At 47.4% G+C, this 12,789-nt stretch overlaps 1 long non-coding RNA gene across 1 annotated transcript in view; it reads right to left on the bottom strand.

Annotated features, from left to right (window-relative positions):
* Window positions 1–5,465: 5,465 nt before the first annotated feature.
* Window positions 5,466–12,789, bottom strand: part of LOC142571430 (uncharacterized) — a 59,957-nt gene continuing 52,633 nt past the window's right edge. Inside the window, exon 4 of the long non-coding RNA XR_012825876.1 lies at window positions 5,466–5,744. This is a non-coding gene — a long non-coding RNA (uncharacterized LOC142571430). The remainder of the gene's footprint in view (window positions 5,745–12,789) is intronic.

Here is a 12,789-nt window from a genome sequence, read left to right as displayed (position 1 = left end):
GTCGTGTCCCTGTGTTTTTCGTCGGTTAGCTCTAATGCACGCGACTCCGGGCGTTCTTAGCCAAATCGATCGCGTAACCAATAACATGAGCGACGAACAAAGCGGCAGCGACCTCAAGGACTGGCCGCTCCTCTCGCTGTTGTCTTGAGTCCATGCGCCAGTTTTCATGCTATGGGATTATCCACGCTGCAGTTACTGCTGCTTTGTCAGCTGTGCGTTCCATAGCGATTATACGGGCGCTAGAAGCGTTTTGACGCCGTCGTGCTGTCATGGTACCGACGGCGCATGCGCTGCCCGCGCACGGGAGTTTAGAGAGTCCGCTTGCAGTGCACAACAGCTACGTCAGTAAGAGCGGCCAACGTGTAGATGGGGTCAGTCCGCGATGTATAAATCCGTATCTGCGCCTGTTTCTCTGAGAATTTTTCTCGTCCGCTCCTCAATCGCGGCCATGCCAAGCCCTCTCCAAGCTCCTTTTTGAATCCACACGAAGCACGTTCAAATTTATCGCCCTTACTGAGCTCGGGTAATAAAAAGGCTTAGCACGGGAACGCCAAGTCCAGCCGGCGGACGTCATCGCAGCACAAGCAACCGCGTATGCATTTAAAGATGGCTCGCACGAAGGGGCCGACGCCATATATTTGCCGCATACACCACCTGCAACTTCGCAAGGGGCGAAATCGCGAAGAAAGTAGCACCACGTGGAACAGATGGCATTCACACCGGCGAGTCACAGCGGTCCCGCGACCAAGTTGTTGAAAAGCGACGGTATTGCTTTGTTCAAAAAGGGGGTGAATTTCGCAAAGCCGCTCATTGAACTAATCGTCGCTCGCAAGACGCTCACTGACCTAAGCTGCACTTGCGAGGCCGAGGAAGCTTCTTTTTCAAAAGTCATTTGCGGTTTTGATTTTAAGGCATAAAGTTGTAAAACATTTTCCTGGGCGAGTTGCACTGGCGCAGCCAGTAATATTTTTCGGGGTTGGGGGAAGCGCACGCTTTTGACCGGAGGACTAGGGGCAGCCGGGCGTTGTCGTACGTCGTTTTATGCCACGTAGCCGGGAACAATATGAGAAAAAAAAAAGCATGTGCCCGGTGTGTCCCCTGAAGTCACTCGGGATAGGCAGCCTGGTTTCCCTGTTGTTTCGAGGAGCGCAGATCCCGCTCTTCCTCGAGCATAGCACGACTTGTTTCGTTCTCGCAGCTGGGGCGACGGAGTCGGCGCTGGGCGAGTAAGGTCACGTGCCGGTTCGCATTCCACCACAGGTATTTCCTTCTTCCCCAGCCATCTCCTTTTTTCTTTAATTTCCCGTCGACCGGATGCCCACCGCGCCTGTAGAGGGAGAGAGGAGTGCGCTTGCCTGCAGCGCGCACACGAGCGTGCTCGGCCGTGCGTGTGAGGACCTTTCGATCACTGCCCGCTCTCGCTCTTGGCTGCGGCTGGCTTGGAGAGCGCGACCCGGCGCGTGTGCGCTCGCCGCGTATATATGCTGCTGCAGCCAGGAGCGCCGCACGCGTTGCGACGGGCCCAGCTGCAGGGTGCTTTCTCCCGCTGTTCTGCGGGGCACTTGGCGTGCTGTGCTTTCGCTTTTCTTCTTTTTCGTCCCGACGAGTACGTGTGGTCGATAGCAGGGAACCAGACAGTACGCCTCCGTGCAAACCTGGCGCGGTGTAGAGTCGGCCCCGCCGACGTATACACGCTCACGGTTTTCTGTGGCCGCGGCGGGCTTTCCTGAAAAGAACGGAACAGGAACATTACTTGAGAGCGTGCTCGATCCGGGAGTGTTCGTGCTGGTCGTATCTGTCGCTTCTTCCGGCGGCGGCAGCGTGAAAGCGTTCTACGCAAAGCAAAAAGTGACCCTACCAGCAGGAGCGCGAACATAACATGCCTGGCATCGGTCACGCAACCGCAAATTTGCGCGTGTAGGCCGAGTAGGGGCTAAACAGGAGGTAGGACGCTCTTTGCCTTCTGACACTAATGAACGTGACTCGTAAGCAGCCTTATAGCCGAAGCGGTGTGCCCCCCCCCCCCCCCCCTAGCGAGTTTTCCGTTTTACTGCAGGACGAACCCCGACGTATATATATATTCAGCATACGGCATCATTACCACTTCGGGGCAGTGGCTGACCTTCAAACCACACTGAGGCGAATCTGCATACGACAGCCCCCGGTGTGCCTTGTGGTAACACACCGGCAAACCTTTCGGACTCGTTCTATCAAGCCATGCGCATTCGGCGCTACGCGACGCTCGCTTGCGTTAAATCACTGTCGTCCGGGAAACGCATACGGCCGATCGACTTTTACCGCTCAGGCTCACGTACCATTTTCTCTTTCAAGCTCCCGATAAACATGCTGAATATGTCGTCGATAATGCTACCGTAATTTCTGCTCAACATGTGTTCCCCTTTACTGCACCGTGTCATTGAGACGTCACGATTTGCAACAGTTACCACGACGGCAACTTTGCCTGCCGCTTTCCTTTGTGACTCGTACAGACAGGAAGGTTGCAAGGGGCCGTTTATACCGAACGAAGCGAGGATAACGCGATGGCGCCACACTTGAGCTTCTCTAGGAACGCGGTGTTGCGAGCCTGAAAGGGCCGGTCGCTACTCGCGCCAGTTCTCATCCAGCGCGTCCCTGCGCTCCCGCACCGTGCGAGAACACGAAAAGCAGTGAATGAGCGCATGTGCGAGCTGGTGCGGTGCTAAAGGGAGCGGAGCACGGGAGTGGGAGAGGCTTTGGCAAAAGCGCGAGGCATCCGACGATCGATGGCACAGCGGCGGAACCGCGGCTGGCTCGCAGCGCGCGGCTGCCGTGCGCCGGCATGCCCTCGACCTTGAATCCGCTCGTCTGCCAACCCTCCCCCACCCCGTGGTCGAAGGAAGGGAGGCACGGTCTTCCCCCGGTGCGGCGCAGACTATACGTTGTATCACTAATACTGTGCAGCACGCTGTGGACGTTTCCGCCTGTATCAGCCAATCATCGGGGAGAGCGCCACTGCAGTGGGCCCTTCCGCGGCCACGTCGTCTGCTTTCGCAATGTACACTACCGACAGGATATCGAGGCTGTCCAGTGAATGTCTTCGCGTACTTATTGGACATAGTGTGCAGTTGGGACATTGTGGACAAATAAGCGTGTGAAATAAAAGAAAGCCTCGGTATGTTCGTTACCTTGTTGGTAGTTCTGCCCACCGATTAAACGTCGTTTCATCCGTACACTCTGTATTGCTCTGTGCGGTAGTTTGACCAAAGCCAACGAGGACGTGTCAACGCTATGAGGCAACCCGCGGCAGCCAGACCCGTCTTGTCCTCGGGGAAACGCTATGCCTACCGTAATTCGACTGATAAGAAACGGCGCCTTCGATCTGCTCTGCTATCTGTAACTGCCCTCTTGGCGCGTGTCGCGCCTTCGGCGTCGTTGCACGCTTTTACCGGCGCTCAGTATACACTGTGGCAGCAGCGCTGTTCCCCTCGCTGCCGGGAGGAAGGGTCTCCGGGCGCGCGCTGTCGCTGCACCGGCGGCCAGACTGCCGGGCTCCTGTTACGGCACTGCGACGTCAAGCGGCTCGCTCCGCCACCACATGCGAGGTGAGCCTACCGCAGCGAAGGGCCTCGTCCTCTGGCGCTCGCTCGCCCGCTTGGACGATATGTGACAGATGTAGGCGCCGGCTTCATCACGCAGAAAGTCGCCTTTATCATTTCCGTTTTTCTTTCTTTTTATCTCTCTCTCTCTGATGGATTATCACGTCATTGAACCACGCGTAAGTCTCGCTATCTTCTTTATCTTCTATTTATTTTTTGTAGCTCGTTAATTTTAAAACTTCATCGCTCCATCTACCTTCTAGTTCTTCTTTCTTTTCTTTTTTTTTTCTTTTTTTTTTTTTTTTTTGTTGTTCGCATGACGCCGTCCTCTTTTGACGACTCATACGGAACCGTCGTAGCCATACAGGTGCAATGTATCAGGCCGCTTTTTAAGCTTTCTCAATTTCTTGGATTGTTTGTTGCTCGACATAACATTAAAATGAAGAAGGAAGCCGTAAAGCTTTGGCTTGGCTTTTATGAGTTCATGTCGGTCGTCGACCGTCCGTTCGGGTCGTGCGGGCTACGATAGATCTCAATATGTGCCTCAAAGTTGGCGTCAGACACTGTTGCCGTAAGGAGCAAATGGATTAGAGAGCTCTGTCGGAGGATCAAAAGCCCCGATCGACCTCAGAATTTATGAGAAACGTCGACTTTATATATGCATTACATAATCTTGCGTAGTTCACGGAAGCCGCGCGGATTGGCGCTGCTGCTCCACCGACACGGAGGGAGGAAATGCGCCCGCCGACTTCCTTCAACAGGGAAGCGCGGCGCGCGCATCCGGCAACAGTGCTCCCGCGGTGCAGCGGCGCCGCGTCTACCCCGTCGAGCAATAATGCGCGGGTTGACACACCTGGCAACGCGCAGTGGGCCAGAACATGCCACACTGGCCTGGCTGAGCTTGCGCACTTGAAAGCGTTTTTATTGTGGTTCTGGAAACACTTCTGTTGCGGTACTTCCGCTCTAGGCTATTCGCTTTCCGCTGGAAGAAAATTGGGAATCGGGGGCGAGGTTGGAGACGCAGAACGTCCGTAAATTGTGAGCGGGAGAAAAGAAAAGTTTCTCCAGTTATTTTACGAAATTTTGGAAATTGTGAGAAAAATTGAAACTCTGTTAAATGAGGCTTTATTTATTTTTCCAGCAATAAAAAAAAATACTAAATACGTGCGATACCTACGCCGAGAAGGCGAAGACAATGGAATTGAAAAACTTGTTCTCTTGTACCAAAGATTGCTAATCTGATAACTGAGAAAAAAGTCCTTCGTGTACAACTTACTCTCGCTGGACACAAACGCATGAGAATCGATCGCGGTTGCTTCCACATTCAAATTTGATTGTACGTAGTAGACAAGTTCTCGAACACCTTTACTTGTGAGCCTGTTGCACAGCCTTCTTGCGAAGATTTCCTAAGAAAAACCAGTTTCGTTCGGGAGTGGCAGATGGCGAATGTGTCTGCAGCAGCCTGGAAGCTACAGGTGTCAGCGGCTCGTTAGAGCGAATGTCTCGCCACTAGGTTGACAGTTGCACGTTGTCAGTTGTCACGTTGACAGTTGCGGAGTCCCAGACGCCAGTCCTGGAGCAAAACCCAGAGGGCGTCCTGTATTCCGCGACGTTTGAAAGCTAAGCGGCCTTTTGAAAACAAAACTGAAATTATATATAGTGAGGACGCTCGAAAACTATATACTGCCGTTTTCTTGCCGCCGTCGTCCCTTCTACAATTGTATGCAGCGCAGCAGAGAATCGCAAGTATAACTGTGTGTGAAAGTGTTAATGTGTCTCTTCTTTCTTTTTTTTCGCTTTCTCTGTGCTGAAAAAAAAAACGAAAAAGAAAACTTCCCTCGGTATTGCCGTGTTTTTTTCTCTGCCCTTACACCTCTAGCCAGGGTGGGCTATCTAAAGGTGATGAACAAGGGTGATGGCGGGATTTGGCGTCTCTGCTGTTGCCTTTATAATGACGGGGTGACCTACTCCCCTCGAAATTCGAGAAGGATGCCCAGACGGGAATCAGTATCTTGCGCGCAATTTAGGAGGGCCGGCCAAGTCACCATAGGTTTTTTGGGGGAACTTGCACACGATCCCAGTAGGTATGTATACACGCGCCTATATTCTGCGCCGCAGAACGTTTTTCTTGAATTCCTTTAACCATTTCTTCTTTCTGGACTCAAGTACCTGCAAGAATCAGTAATAAGAACGTGAGTGGTCACTGGTATGTGGAAATGAAATTTTGAGCATCGATTTAAAGCCAAACGATGTGCCTATATATGACCCCCGTACCAATTTATTTGCCTTGTAACCACGAGAATGTTACCAACCGTTCGTCGCTTGCATAATTTCTTCAATCCTGAAAAAAGACGGCTCATCATTAAGGTGTCCTATGTCTATGGGCACGGGGCTGACTCACTGGCCAACCACGAAATGGCGCCGATATCACCTGTGTCACGGATTCGAATCGACGTTCTCTTTCAACTGCCTCAGAAGAGAGGCGGCCACATACGCATTAGTTAATTTTTCCTTTAATGCGAAAGCATTATATCGCCCATTACGCGAAAATCCATCGTCGGCGTGGCCGAGCGATAGTACCAAAATTGGCCCTCGGTGCAGAGTAAAAACATGCAAGAATGCTCCGATTCACGCCAAATTTCTTAGGGAAGTTCCTGTGAACAAAGTAAATGAATGGCTTTGAAAAGAAAATTTGGTACATTTCAGCCTGGGTGGGAATCGAACCTGGGCCTCTGGGGTTAATGACATCAACTCTGGAGGAATAAGGCATGAAAGCATAGTTGTGATTTATCCTTAGATATATTCTGCCAGGAAGTCGCAAATAGGCTGGGATCCACATTTGGGCTTCTCGTGCGTATTGGAAAATAAATTTTAATCTAGCAACGCTCCGGCGCTCAGCAAGTGTCGGGAGGTTAGCCCTATTAAGTAACTCGGTAACTGATCGCGTTCAGTTGTAGCAAGAAAAGACCACCCTAGCATCGAGGCGCTGTACTTTTACTGCTTTATTAAGGAGATATTGCTGGTATGGGTCCCAGACTATACTTGCGTACTCTATACTAGGGCGAACAATTGCCAAGTATGCAATTAGCTTAACGTCAGAACTAGCATACTGCAATTTCCTTTTTAACAAGCCGAGATTTCGCTCTGCGAATCCACAAGTAATCGCAACATCACTGCTCTATTTTCGATCATCTGTTATGGTTATTGCGAGATGTTTCATTTTTTTAAGTTTTAATATATTGCCGCCAACAGCATAAGGAAGAAGTGAGGGTAAGCAGACTTCTTGAAGTTAATTTGCATATCCCAAGGGGTACACCAGTCGTTAATAATCTGCACGGACTCATTCAATTAGATATGGTCACTGACGCTTTTCACCCGACAGAACATCAAACAGTCATCTGCAGAATCTGCAGATAGTCCTACTTCAATCAATGGGTTAATGTTCATGACTATATCATTATTGTATATCAGAAACAGTGCCGGCCCCAAGACCGACCCCTGAGGAACGCCGGACGTAACCGTCAATGTTGACGACCGCTCAGTGAAAATTTCTGCGATCTAACTGTCGTCAATTTTTTAAATAGACCTGAACACATCGTACTACTTTTGGAGTAAGACCAGTGTCATAAAGCTTGCGCACAGGTTTTGCATAAGAAACCCTGTCAAATACCTTGAAAAAAAAATATGAGGCTGTGAGATCTATGTCTCCTTTGTTATTTATGGCTAACGCAGAGTGTTCGACTGTCTCGAACATATGCGTCACGCTGGAGAGGCGCCTATGAAATCCATGTTGTTTAGCACAGAATAATTTTTTTTCGTTTCCATGTAATCTTTTACGTACTTGGAGATGATATGTTCCATCAATTTACAAACAGCGCATGTAATAAAAATTGGACGGTGATTGCTAACCTTTAATTTGTCTCCTTTGAAGATCTCCACTACCGTGGCCATTACGTAGCCCGTCATCAGATAAGGCACCGGTGTCTAATAATGTCTTAAAGATTTGTATGAAAAATTCTTCAGCCTAGTCACTATAGCATTTCAAAAATTCATTTGGTGTGTCATGTAGCTGGCCCTGATGGCTTACAATGTAATTTCACTAGAAGTTGTCACACTCCTTCTTTAGAAATCTGAATTTCGTCTCCGCAAATATCCCGTGATTCTTGTATCGGTGAGCCAGGCGAGAATACCGAGCAGAAGAAATAATCGATTTTTTTTTTTTTTTTTTTTTTGCCATGACGACTGGCTCGCTACAAATGCTATCATTCACTCGTACTGCAGTCATTGCTGGTTTTGAACCCCCGGTCAGGTATCTCCCGAATCTGTCCGGACTATTTCGCATGGGGTTGGTCGAAGTAGTGGAAAAGAAAGTTGTCCTGGCTGTCTTCAATTTTTTCACGAACCTGCGCGCTAAGGACAGAAATCGTGTCGGGGTTTCTTGGCGTTGCTTGTCGGGCGCGCTGTAGTCGGCGTTTCAAGTTAATAGTGATCGCCTTTTCAACTCGTTTCCGTATGACAGGTACAAACTGTGATAAACAATCTGCGACTGTTGTCTTAAAGTATGTCCAAAGACGGTGCACATCATTTCCTTGCGGTATCGTGTCAAGAGCAATCTCTAGATGATCGAAGATTTATGTGTCATCAGCCCTCTCAAAATTTAGCATATGTGTATTACGATGCTTGGCAAAACCCTCGTCGCCTATCCTAAGGATGGCTGCTATGCTTTATGGTCCGACATTCAATTTTCTACATCGACCGGGTAATTAAAGCTATGATCTGATAAAAAATACCAGATCAAGTATTGAATGGCAATGGCTCTGTATTCGAGTTGGTTCATTCACCACTTGAATTAGGCTATGTTTTGCCGTTATATCCAACATACAGTCCGCGCGTAGCCTATCGACAGTACTTGATATGCGTGCGTTCCAGTCAACTCCAGGCAGATTAAAGTCGTCCATCAGTGTTAACCTGCTACGTTTGTTAGTTATGGTTACAGTGTAATCAAGCTTCTGAAGAAACTTGGAGAAGCTACCAGGGGCACGATGGATAACGCCAGTTATTTAAGTGACTCTATCCGTGAATAATTTGCACCATATACTCTCGTGACCATCAGTGACGGGAAGTGGTTCGCACTTAATTGGGTTCTCGATTAACAAGGCAACTCCACCGCCCCTTGTCGTCCTGTCATTTCAATCAATCAATCTTTATTTCGCATTCATTCATTACAAAAAAAATGAACGCCTGGACAAGAACTAGAGGCTGCTTTTTTGCAGCTTGACAAGGTTCTTGCCCGTATTTATGACAACGGGGACATAATAAAAATAAAGTTTGTACACTTTAGTGTGTGCAATGTACAAATGTACAAGTGAAAACGTGTAAGGCGACATGTACAATCAGTGATACAAAGCAGTGTGCTAGTCAGTACAAATGGCATATATGAATATACAGTATAATGTACAATCAGTGATACAAAGCAGTGGGGTTAGTCAGTACAAGTGACATATATGAATATACAGTATATAACAGAAATACATAATTATTTCCCATTGCTGAAAAAATTTATCATATAGCGTTCTCTTAACATACGGAAACATTGCAAATGAAGATGTGCATAAATGTCTTGCAGGTTACATCCTATATGCGAAAAATGTCATCAAAAACGTAAAACCACTTAAGTAAAGGAAGTAAGTAGTGACTTCTCCTAGCCAAGGAACGTTTAAAAAATAATTACTCAGTTTGAATTAAGAAGTCTCGTATTGTTTTCCTAGTAATGTCAGTTATCTCGACACAGTTTTTATGAAGTTTATTTAATAAGGATGGGACGCGATTGGATAAACGATTTGATCCATAATTTGTACGGGAGAGTGGTAGCTGCCATCTCTTTCTTTCCCTAACGTTATAGGATATATCTTTTGGTTCTGTTAGGTTGCACAACCCCAAGAACGCTTCATTGTTATACTTAAAGTACCTCTGGTATTTTAGAGCAAGGTTAACGTCATATAAACTTGCTAGACAAATGATATTAAATTTCGAAAATAGTTTAGATATATGTGCACCGAATGGCGCGTTTGCTATATCACGAACAGCCTTTTTTGTAGCAGTATTAATTTACTTATACCTTGCTTTTACGTGGTACCCCACGCAAGGTGGCAATACATTAAATGAGATGAGAATAGTGCATTATAAAGGATCAGCTTAACTTTAGATGGTATCGTCTCACGGAGTCTACAAAGCACGCCGCAAGCTTTGGCTAAACGAGATGCAATAAGTTCCACATGTTCATTCCACATTACTTTTTGATTAAATATAACACCCAAAGTTTTGACTTTAGGAATAAGTTCAATTACTTCAGACCCAACGTGCAACAGTACGTCTTCACTCAGATGTTTTTGTGGAGGTGCAAAAATAACAGCTTTTGTTTTTGTTGTATTGAATTTGAGAGCGTTAACCTCGCTCCATTCGGCCAATTGTTTCAATGTAATATTAGCCAACAACGACAGATCGCCGATATTAAGAGACTGAAAGAAAGAGGCTGGTGTCGTCCGCATAAATGATGAAGTTCGCGTCGTTAGAAATGTTGACAATGTCGTTAACATATATATAAAACAATGCTGGCCCTAGTATACTTCCTTGGGGAACGCCCTGTGTAATTTCCCGGAGACGTGAGTCTTCTGATAAAATCGAAACGAGTTGTTTTCTGAGTTCAAGATAAGATTGTAAGAGTTTCAGAGAAATGTCCCGAAACCCATAATGCTCTAGTTTAGTAAGCAAAGTCTGATGATTTAGCCTATCAAAGGCTTTAGAGTAGTCCACGAAAATTCCTAGCGTTAGTTCCTTATTTTCAAAACCATTTAAGATGAACTCTTTCTAATTTGATTTAAATGAACATTGCTTAAGACATGAAAAGGATTAAGGGAAAACTTGGTCATTCTTAATGTCGCGTGGTGACCACGTCTCCGTGATGCCAACCACGTGAGGGTCATGTAATAAAGCTAAGCAATTGAATGGTTCGCCCTTATTAACGATGCTTCGCGCGTCGAGTACTTCTTGGGGCGTCTGTGGTCACGAACCCTCACGCGGCCCAGACTGGCGGTTAGTGCCCGCTTCGACCCGCCTTTTTGACGTCAAGGCCCACGTGTGTATGACGAGTTTCACCCTTGCGCCAGCCTGCCGATCAGACTGCGCTGAACGCCAAAGCATATCCTCCGTTTCTGCACTGTTTCTTTTGAATAGACACAGACCTCTTCCGCGGCGGCCTACACGGTACCAGGAATGGGGATCGCCCAACGGTTCAAGATAAGGCACAGGTTGTCGTCTACAGCAGCTGAGTTGACCGTAGTTCGAGAAGCAGTTCACTGCATACTGCAACAATGTCTCGAGAAGTGGATAGTGTTCTGTTACTCAAAACCAGCACTGCAACTCATCAGCAATTATATGAATGACAGAACCGCATATAGTCCTCTGGTTTATGACATCATGTCTCTGCTTGCTGAGGCGTCTCATTCCGGGCATACAATCGTGCTGCAGTGGATTCCTCGCCATCGTGGAGTAGCTGGAAATGAACAGGCTGACGCGGAAGCAAAAAAGGCGCACACTGAGGGAACCACTATAAAAATTCGTTTTTCCCGGCATGACATTAACGCCTTGCTTCATAACTCCATCAAAACTTCTATGGCGCGACATTGGGACAACCCCGAACATCGACAAGAGCGCCTACATAGACTTGACGCTGGTTTACAATTCCGGCTTCCACTTCGGTTGCGGAGAGGCCAGGAAACACTCATTCATCGATTACGGCTGGGTGTGGCATACACCCACCGACACCTTCACAAGCTTAGACAAGCACGGGACCCTGACTGTAGCGTCTGTCACACTCTCGAGACAATAACTCACGTACTTTGCGTGTGCCCTCAATATGCGGCCGAACGAAGAACACTCAAATCTACTGTTGACTGCTTGGACTCCCGCCCCTTTTCAGAAGAAAAACTTTTGGGCGCGTGGAGGAGTGTTGACTATGCCCAACGTGCCATAAAATCACTTTTGAACTTTTTAAGTGAGACTGACTTAGACGATCGCCTCTAGAACCTGTGAGACGTGCAGTCAGTGCGAAATGTGTTTGCGCAATAACTTTTTGTGACAGGATTACTTTTTGCGTGGTCAAGATTACTCTTACGTGTATTGCGTCTACAGTGCGCATCCGCATATTGGACAACGTGTATATATTATCGCATTGTACCATAACATAATCACCCGCCACCTACCTTTCTCTGTATTTCCCACTTCCCCTTTCCCCAGTGTAGAGTAGCAGGCTAGAGGCACGCTCTCCAGGCCGACCTCTCCTCATTTCTCTTCATTAAAATCTACTCTCTCTTTCTCTCTTTTGAATAGTCGTCAGATGGTGTTATCTTCGTATACCCTTGAGTCTTCTTGCAGTTCTTAAAGACGGTGATTTTCTCATTGTAGATATATATCTTCAGGATAATGCGTCTATCTCGGTTTGCCTTCTTTTGGCCGAGCCTATGGATCCTCTCCACTGAGGACACTGCCGCACCCCCCGAGGCGGTCACCAAACACGCTTTTAACTACTTCGTCTTCTACTTGTGCGTCTCATCTGGGCTCTCCGGTACACCAGAAAACAAAATCATTGCGTCTAGATTTATCCGCCAAGTCATTAATTATTTTCCGCTGTAATCTTATAGTGCACTAAAATCACGCACTATGCGTTCAAGTGCAAGTAGCTTAGCGCATGACTGCGCCACCGTGTGAAGTTTTGCCTCAAATGGTGCGAGCCTATCGTCCTGCGTGTCCAAGATAAACATACCCGCAGTTGAGGGGCCAGGATTACTCTCTATGTCTGGCGCCACCAAAGGTTGCAAGCGGCACTATTACGTGCACAAAATATTTCGGAGCATTTCACTGGGAGCGGCAGCACATTTAGACAAAGACTATTTGAGCGGAAATAGTAGACAGGAGAATAGTAAACAACCTGCAAAGCAAACCAGCGAGGTCTTCAAGCGACATGGTCGCTTCGGTGCGGCCGCTCCTATACTCAGGGTCTCTGCCGAAGTTTTCCTCGTTATTGTGTTTTTTTTTCATCTTCGTTTCCTTTCTTTTTTCAGAAACTATTGCACCGATTTTAATGAGCTTTGTTGGGCTTTAACGAAGAATTAAAAAAAAATCTAGTGTTTTCATGAAGCAGTGTCTTCCCCAGGCA

Source organism: Dermacentor variabilis, chromosome 2 (assembly GCF_050947875.1).
Source record: "Dermacentor variabilis isolate Ectoservices chromosome 2, ASM5094787v1, whole genome shotgun sequence".
In the NCBI taxonomy this organism is placed as follows: domain Eukaryota; kingdom Metazoa; phylum Arthropoda; class Arachnida; order Ixodida; family Ixodidae; genus Dermacentor; species Dermacentor variabilis.
Note: the sequence above shows the minus strand (reverse complement) of the source record. Positions and strands in the feature narration are given on the sequence as shown.